This window comes from Danio rerio, chromosome 16, assembly GCF_052040795.2.
Source record: "Danio rerio strain M-AB ecotype USA chromosome 16, GRCz13ab, whole genome shotgun sequence".
NCBI classification, from domain to species: domain Eukaryota; kingdom Metazoa; phylum Chordata; class Actinopteri; order Cypriniformes; family Danionidae; genus Danio; species Danio rerio.
The window spans coordinates 43,002,955-43,012,366 of NC_141036.1; the positions used below are offsets into that span (position 1 = coordinate 43,002,955).

At 34.7% G+C, this 9,412-nt stretch overlaps 1 protein-coding gene across 15 annotated transcripts in view; it reads right to left on the bottom strand.

Annotated features, from left to right (window-relative positions):
• tsnare1 (T-SNARE Domain Containing 1) overlaps window positions 1–9,412 on the bottom strand; it is a 506,388-nt gene that overhangs the window by 319,225 nt on the left and 177,751 nt on the right. The window lies entirely within an intron of this gene.

Here is a 9,412-nt window from a genome sequence, read left to right on the forward strand (position 1 = left end):
ATATTTACTCGCGGGGAGAAGTTTCGAAATCTCAGCTCACAGACTTACAGGTACACACAGTCAATTCGGGGAAATATGAAACGCACATAAATTAGGTATTTAAACGCAAAACTGAGAAAAACGCAAATTCACAAATGCGTATTGAACTGTGGATGTTGTACCAAACGGTTCAATATTATATCGAGAGATCTGTTTATTATCTATGGAAATATAGTTGCAGATGTCTACACCTCTGTATAAAAGTTGCATTATAAAACAATATGTAATAATATTACATTAAGTGTCAATGAAAATATGTTTTATGCTACTTTATGCTTTACGCTTTATGCTTCCTTATGCCTAGTTCAGATTTTAGCCCCGATTTTGGCTCGCCGACAGGTTTTGAGAAATCGCCGACAAATGCCTGAAATCACAGTCAAATCGCTGCTCGTGCACGTGAGTGACAATCACACAGTATGAACGATTAAAGACGCGATCTGAGAGAATCGCCGATGAGTCGCTGATGCCAGTGAGATATTTGGCGTGCTAAATATCTGGAGCTGTCGGCGATTCAAATCATGCCGTGTGAATGGAGTTTTGACTGAAAATAACATTAGCCATCGCCTACAGCCAATGAGAGAGCAGCTTTCACTTGTGTGTGTGCGTGTGTGTATACCTGCTGCAGGCCAGCGGGAGGCTGGGGGAGAAGGTAAAAGCGCTCTTTTTCGGTTTATTTGGAACCACGAAATGGAGGAAAAACTAGTGGAGGTTTGACAGGACTCAGGAGCAACCGTGTCTGTTTGACGTTTCATACAGAAAGAAATTTGTTTATTATCAACGTTGAGGAGAAATGGCCAATTCCCTTTAAACCCAGGTAAGCAAACATGTACATGTTCTACCCCATTAAAGGCTTCTTTCTCATTATGCAGTTAATAACAAAAGATATACTACGTGCTTTTGGGTGTGAGACGTAGTTTGGACGAAGTTGTCGGCGATTCTTCCTATAGTAAAGTCATGCAATGTGAATGTCCCTGTCGCCGATCCATCTTGCAGTATAAACAAAGCAGCGATGAAACGCTAGCCCAGATAGTCATGCAGTGTAAAAACATCTGTGACATGACTACTTTGAAAATCATGCAGTCTGAACTCGGCATTACTTGGACATTAATGTCCTTCCCTAAACCTTAACAGTTTCTTATTAAATAACCATAAGGTACTTTATTTACACTTTTTAAATGTGTTATTTGTTTTAATATAAAATAATGCCTGTACAAATTACTATGTGATCAGAAGAACTCAAAAACAGATATAATATAATATAATAATTTATAACATAATATAAGTTGACTTGTCAGCTGGCATCATTGACTTTAATGCTCTTTCAATAAATAAAGAAATAGTAAATTAAATCTACATTGCTGTGGAAAAAATCTAGATGTCTTACTGGAGGTCAGGGGCTTGTCATTGAGTGTTGTTGAGGGATCTCTGGAACTGAATCATTCGAAACCCCAGCTCTTATGTCCTGATGCAGTTCTGAACTGTGAAATACTTTGCTTTTTTCATTTCTAATTCTCTTTTCCATCTCCCTCCCAGAATCCCTGCCTCCACCCCTCTCTCTCTCTCTCTCTCTCTCTCTCTCTCTCTCTCTCTCTCTCTCTCTCTCTCTCTCTCTCTCTCTCTTTTAGATAAATGTGTTTAATGCTGATATGAGATTCTCCCCACATCACAACACCCCCACTACACACACACACAGACACACACACACGCGCACACAAGCCCACACCCCAGCCCAAAGGCAGCGGGCAACAGGACGCGGTGTCAGTGCCACAGCAGAAAAAACTGTTAAGCAGATTTACGTGCACGCTTACAGCCCCAAAAAAATGATGACATTTCCGTGCGCAGCCTGCTGAGGGCTTAAGCGTGAAACGTCTCTTTTTGCCCTTGCTGAATAAACGGTTTATAATGTAAAATCAAATGTTTCCTTTCCGTCACAGCCCAAAGACCTCAAAACGCAAAGCAAACAGTCTTACGACACAGTCTGTGTGTGTATGTGTGTGTGTCTTATCCACATGAAAGGAAAAAATATATATATGTGAGGGAGTTATTATATATGTCATCTAGATGAGGACTGGAATATGAGATGCTCAAAAACACTTGCTATTGATTGACACAAAAAAACAACAACAAAAAATGATCAGGGATGTACAATAAAGGCAATGGCAAACACTAGAGAAAGCAAGACAGATATTAATGTTAAAAAAAGATAGAAATTACTTTCAGAAAAACAAATCAATAAAGCACTGCAAGCCCAGAAAGAGCCTCTTAGTTTGGTTGTAAGAGCCTTTTAGCGTGTGATGACTGAACAGAAAATATATTTAAAAAAATCCTTTACATTTATTTCCAATTTTGTCATATTTCAATAATTTAATTTAAGTCCATTTTACAAAATGACAATGAATACATTTTAGTTCACTTTAATTAGAAAAAACAAAGCTGGGAATGCAAAATCACTGGCCACTTTGAATTTATAAATAATATTATTTAAGAAATGAATGGGCTTAAATATTAACTGCTATTTAGAGGTCACTGTGTTATGAAATTTACATACTGTGTGCAAACCATTTTCAATGTTTTAGTGTCTATTTGCATTATGCAGTGTGTTGTTTTGGCAGTCGAATATTACCAAAATAATGACTGTTGAGTAAGTGAGTTGGAATAATTCAGCAGTTGTTCTAACTGATTTCTTATTTACTAAAAAAACCTTAAATAGATCATTAGTTCATGAATCAGACCCGTAGCTCAATATTTCTTACTGCTACTGGTTCTGAATGACAACTCATTTCCTTATTCCTCATTATTTATTCTGTTACTAATTACAAATTATTTGATGAAAACTGTAGTCAGCATGATTAAAAAGACTACAGTTCTTCTAGTAAGTTGCGGTGGGCACAAGTGGGCAAGTTGTTTTTGCTTTTTTGGTTGCTGTGCAGTTAACGATTCACTGTTTTAAAACTCAGTAGTTTTTAATTCACTGATTCAAATGTTTCAGTCAGAGAGAGGCTGCAGTTAACGATTCACTGATTCAGATTATTTGGTTAGAGAGAGTCTGCAGTTAATAAATCACTGATTCAAATGATTCGATTAGAGCAAGTTTGCTGTTAGCATCTGACTGATTCAAATGCTCCTGTCAAAGAGATTCTGCGGTTAACAATTCACTGATTTTAATGATCTGATCAGATGGAGTCTGCCGTTAATAAATTGACGATTCCTTTTGTACTTTGAAGTAAAATGGAAAAAAAAAATACTTTATTATTTTACCAGAGTACTATAAGTAATTTACTCAAGTGCAATCATTTAATCTTAGTGTATGTGTGGGAATGATGTTTCCCAGTGATGGGTTGCAGCTGTAAGAGCATACGCTGTGTAAAAGCATCTGCTGGATAAGTTGGCAGTTCATTCTGCTGTGGCGACCGCAGATTAACAAAGGGACTGAAAAGAAAATGAATGAATGAGCGTATGTTTACTGCCAAGTAATATATGCCAAGCATATGCCTATGTGATTTAATCGAGAACAGAGTTGAGAAAATGTAAAGAGGCTGCTTCTGTAAAGAGAAGAGCGGGATGAGGGGGGTAATGGGAAGAGAAGCTCCCCCACTGTGTCAGTGTTGTCTGAAGGGTCAGGCAGTTTGTTAGGAGAAAACGAGCCTTTGCCTCCATGCATCAAAGTAGATTAACAAGCAAAGCAACTGGCCATGGTAAAAACAATCTTAATGTACAAGAGGTTGTAACCTCATTTGTTTGTACTGTACAAATCTAAATGAAACAACAACTGAATACTAGTCTTTATTTTCTGCTTAGAAAAACACAACTAATTAGGACAAGTTCCAATGACCAGAAAGCATATTTTAATGCTTTGATGCTTGAAAACCATTTTCAAGCCTGGTCCATATTAGGGTTGTAACAATATACCGGTATGACGGTTTACCACGATTTGAACGTGCACGATTATCATACCATGAACAATTGCATAGCAACGGTTTTAACCCTTAAAGACCGAGACAGCCGCCCGCGGCTAAAAATAAGTATTGCTCTTAAATGTTTAATAACTTTTGACCCGCTGATCCGATTCATACAATTCAAAGATTGGCATAAAGAAGAGAATCTCAGCTTTCCACATACCATTCGCTGACTTTCAGAGGCTCCGGAATCAGTGCGGTTACGTCATCAAAATTTGACAACGCTGATTTGACAAAGAAACGCTCGTCACTTTGTCTCCGGACAAACCAGACATGATACATTGATGCATTGTCCCTCCTCCATGCCCAGATTGGTTCAAACTCGCTATATCACAACCAATAAGCATAGGTTTCGCTTTTGTTTGTGGACCAAAAACGAGCTTTTTGAACAACACAGAATGAGAGATAGGCATACATTTCTGCGCGGCTAAATAAAACGCAAAAAAAAAGTTTTGCATGAAATAATTCTCATACTAAGTACTTTTGCATGCACAGCAGCACAGAAACATGACAAAACAGTGACACAGCAAAGACGAACTGCTGCTCTTGCTGTTTTCAAAAGACACAAATGAAGGTGCAGCTGTTTGTCTGCATTGCATACAACCACATTCAAATCCATATCCACAGACAACCATATCCATGCTGGCACATAAAACCTAAGGATGTTCCATATTGAATCTAGTTTCGTTATGTAACTATAGTATAGTAAATATTTATATCTATTTTTTTTACTGAGGATTTGCACCATGTTTATTTGGACTTTGACACATTATTATTTTTTATTTGTTCATTGTACAAGTGGACACATTCTCTCACCTCAGCGGTCAAGATTAAGACCTGAAAATCTCAACATGCTTACATTTCTTCATCACAACCTAGACTGAAAAAAACAACGCTTTAAATACATACTTACAGCCATAAACTTGGTATTGCACTTTTGGTCTCCCATTTATCCTGCTTATAAGGAAGGACAGTTTAAGTTTATTTTTGTCTAATCTTAAAAGACCCTGCTTGTTTATTCCTTCTAATTTAATTTATTAAAATGGGAGATTTTTCAGTTTATTTTTATAAAAGACTTCTATAGTTCTATTAAAATGGTTCTTTCAAAAGTTTGTTGAAATAAAACCTTTGTTCAGTCAGAAAACGTGTTCTTATTCTTTTCAGGGTCTTTGCTATGAGAATTACTATTTAATACCGTATACCGCGAAACCGTCAAACCGTGGTATTGTTTTAGACGATTATCATACCGTAAAAAATTCATACCGTTACAACCCTAGTCCATATATCATATTACATGTTCATATATAATATTAATTATTATTATTATTATTATTATTATTATTATTATTAGTAGTAGTAGTAGTAGTAGTAGTAGTATAATAACAAGAATAATAATTATTATTATTATTATTATTATTATTATTATTATTAATATAATAATAAGAAGAAATAATAATAATAATAATAATAATAATAATAATAATTGTTATTATTATTATTATTATTATTATTATCATATATAATAAACATTTATTAACGGCAGACTAATAATAATAATAATAATAATAATAATAATAATAATAAATACATCAAAAGTAGTGATATCAAAATTTTGGACAATTCTGCAAATAAAAAAAAAAATACTAACTGTACTTTTTTTCAAAATATCTGTCTTTTTTATTCCAAAGATTATTAATTAAGTCTAAGTCCAAATCTGATCATTAATAATCGGAGGAAATACTCCCTCTTATGTAACACTTCAGTTAAACACAAAACATTCTAAACAGTAAAATTTATTCATAAATTGTATATTTACAGTATTAATAAATGAGCTAGGATGAGTTGACACTGCTTGGCAACAATGTGGTTAAATTCAACTAAGACCATTAAAAATTTACAATTGCTAATTTTAATAATATTTTAATAAACTAAAACAAATATTACAAACATTTAAAAATATGATTATTAAATATGATTATTATTATTATTATTAATAATAATAATAAATGCTGACACACATTACATTCAAAGTGAAAAAAAAAATCAGAAACAAGTTAATTTAAATAAATAAATAAATAAATAAATAAATAATACTAGAGGACTAAATAGTATCTAAAAACCCAAATAATATCTGAAACATAATAGTACTAAAGTAGTAATTTGTAATATGATTTCTTTTAATCATTACTTTTTATAGTTAATTAACATATTTAACTTAAGCACAGTGTCGAATCTCTTGGCCCTCAATTCAATCTCACTGATGGAAACCATGTCCTTTATTTGCCCTACAGGTTTAGTCTCCTCTAAAATATATGTGCAATCTTCTAAGCAGACATTTTCAATCCAGAGTTGTGCATTTTGTAGAGAATGACTAACAATGACATACAGGCCAGCCACAACTGTCTGCCATTATCATTGTGTTACAGTACTGGAGCTCAACTCTGCTCTAAAACTTCCATCTGAAGGGCAAAAAAAGATGCACTGGACACATTTGCAGGGGAGACACGTGTCTGTATTTTTTCTCCTGGATGGGCCAGGTGTTGCATTCAGATTCCCCTTGAAAGTTGTCCTTTGTCGTGCCCTATGTTTTCCTTTTTTTTAAAACAAATTCATTTTGATGAAATAATGGTCAGTGTGAAAGTGTCAGAGAGGTGCGTCTGGGGTTGATGTCATCAACGGGGGAGAGGCGGAGTCTAGCTCCTCCCCTTGTTTCACCGTAATATTGGGTGAATCTAAATCGAATTAGTCATCCCAGAAATACAGTTCATTACCCTTGTGGGTCGACTCATAGAAAATCAAGATGGAGAATCCATAACAGCATGAGGAATAACCTTCTCGTCCTCTGTCAGGCTTGTATGTGTCCGTGCCTTAGCATGGCTCTCCAGAGAAGGGCTCGCCTGAGCACACAAGTCACCAAAGGTCCTTGCACACTGAATCTAAAATACTTGTCAGAAACTTTTGCACGTTAAAAAAATAACCTCCTGTTAAGTCAATCATATTTACACCATGGGATGGACTGAATTTTTGGTTCCCTAATCTTATCTACCAAAAATTCCATTGTGGTGTGACAAAAGGACACAGAAAGCAATGCGCTATGAAACCCATTATTTTCAATGGCTTGTGCCTCGCAAACGATAAAAGCAGTGAAGCACACTGTCATCTAGCTTGCGTGTATTTCATGGTCAAAGTTTATAGCTTGAGTATCTATACATGTGCCACACATGCTCAGGGGAAAATTAAAGTCTTCTCAAATAACAAGGCGATTTCTACATTTTGACATTTCTATACACTTTTTGCTGCTACTATAGCACTACGATGCTGTCAGAATTATGCCTCTCCACTCATTCACTTATCTTGGGCTTTTAAAATCAATAAGTTAAATTTAATAAGATATTACATTTAAAAATGTATTTAAAATATAAAATTGTATTATTTAATGAAATAATAAATAACTACTAAAAGTTATTATTCCACCTGCATATCCGGTTTAGGTTTTTGGCCAAGTGCATCCAGAATATTCGGTTTTGCCCCAGAATTTTCATTTTGGTGCATCCCTACTTTACAACAATGTCTCCAAAATATACAGTGCTCAGCATATAGGAGTACATCCCATTTTGAAAATGAATATTTTTTTTATTTTAATATTTTTTATCCATTTCTCAATAAATATATATATATATATATATGCATACATACATACATACATACATACATACATACATACATACATACATACATACATACATACATACATACATACATATATATATATATATATATATATATATATATATATATATATATATATATATATATATATTTGTGCATTTGAACAAAACAGATTTAATAAACAGATATATTAAAATAATATTTTAATCATATCTTTAGAATGGAAAGATAACACATTAAAATTCCTGCAAAATATTGTAAAATATAAATTACATACTATAACTTTCCACCAAAACTGTATTTATTTTGTTTCGTTTTGTTGTTATCTTTTTAAATGTAAATATTTTCTCTAACATATAAATTTGGCTGTGCTAATTTCTTAACCATTATATTAAGTTATTTTGTCGGATTACCTCCAGATTTGGCTTCAGTACTGACTAAACTAATGTATATGCACAAAGATAATAAACCATCCTATGGAAAACATTAATTTAAAGCAGATATTTGTGGGGGGTGTACTTATATTGTCATGTTTAGACTATTCAAAACATACAAGCAAATGTCAAAACCATAATTGTTTCAATGCCTAGTGTGCACATTTCTGAATACACACTCTGCATGTAAATGAATGCATGTATTTAACACTTTTAGATTGTTATTTCCATACACCCAAAACACTTTAGAATCATATAAGGGGGGGTTCTCTTCCCCACCACCTGAGTGATGCCACATATGGATGATACGACAGGATTCAAACCAAGAGTTAGTGGTAGAGCCAATTCAGCGGATGGGGATGATTGGGAGGACATGATGGGTAAGGCCTGATGGACAGAATATGGCCAGGGAGGCCATGATGGGTAAGGCCTGAAGGACGGAATATGGCCAGGGCACTGGTGTCACATCCCTACTATTTACAAAATGTGCTTAAACCTCTCATCTGATGGGTGGTGGGTTTAATGTCTCATGGGTTTACTGTCTCATCTGAAGGGTGGTGCTCACTGACAGTATAGTGTCCCTGTCACTAAATTGGGACATTAAAACCCACATAGATCAGAAGGTGAGCACACCTTACTGGCCTTACTAACACCACTTACAACAGTTTTCCCAGGTGGTCTCACAAATTTAACCCTTCTTGGGCTGCAGAGTAATATGGCTGTGGCTATGTTTGTGTCTATTTGCATACCTTAGATATACTGCCAGTCTTTGTTTAGAATTAATCGCATAAATGGGTAGTCTTCTCTTTAATGTGTGGCTCCGGAATCACTAGTAAAGCATCAAATTGAGCCACTGAGTACACTTTGAGTCGTTTGGATAATCACACAGCTCACTGATATGAAACTCTGCTTTCTCTCTCTGCAATCTCAGGATTGGATGGACCTAATATTTCTATTTTCTTTACATTCCTATTTTCTATTTCTATCTTTTTTTTTTTTTTTTTAACAGAGCTCAACAAAATAATCCTTAATGTTGAAGACTCCATTTCCTATTTTTGACAACATATGAATTAATATGCATTGGACTCAACCATGTAAACACACACATACACACATGTATAAGCAAAGACCTCCATTCAAATATTTTTTGACTCCGTGTGCAAGGACCTTAAATCCTAACTCCTTAGTAGAACAGATCAGCTTTTAGAAAGAGAAAAAAGAGAGATTGGGTGGGGGGCTGATTGTACTTTACACGGATAACAGACATTCCATCTTCTCCATTTCCCTTGGGAATCTATCTAACAGTGCAGAAGA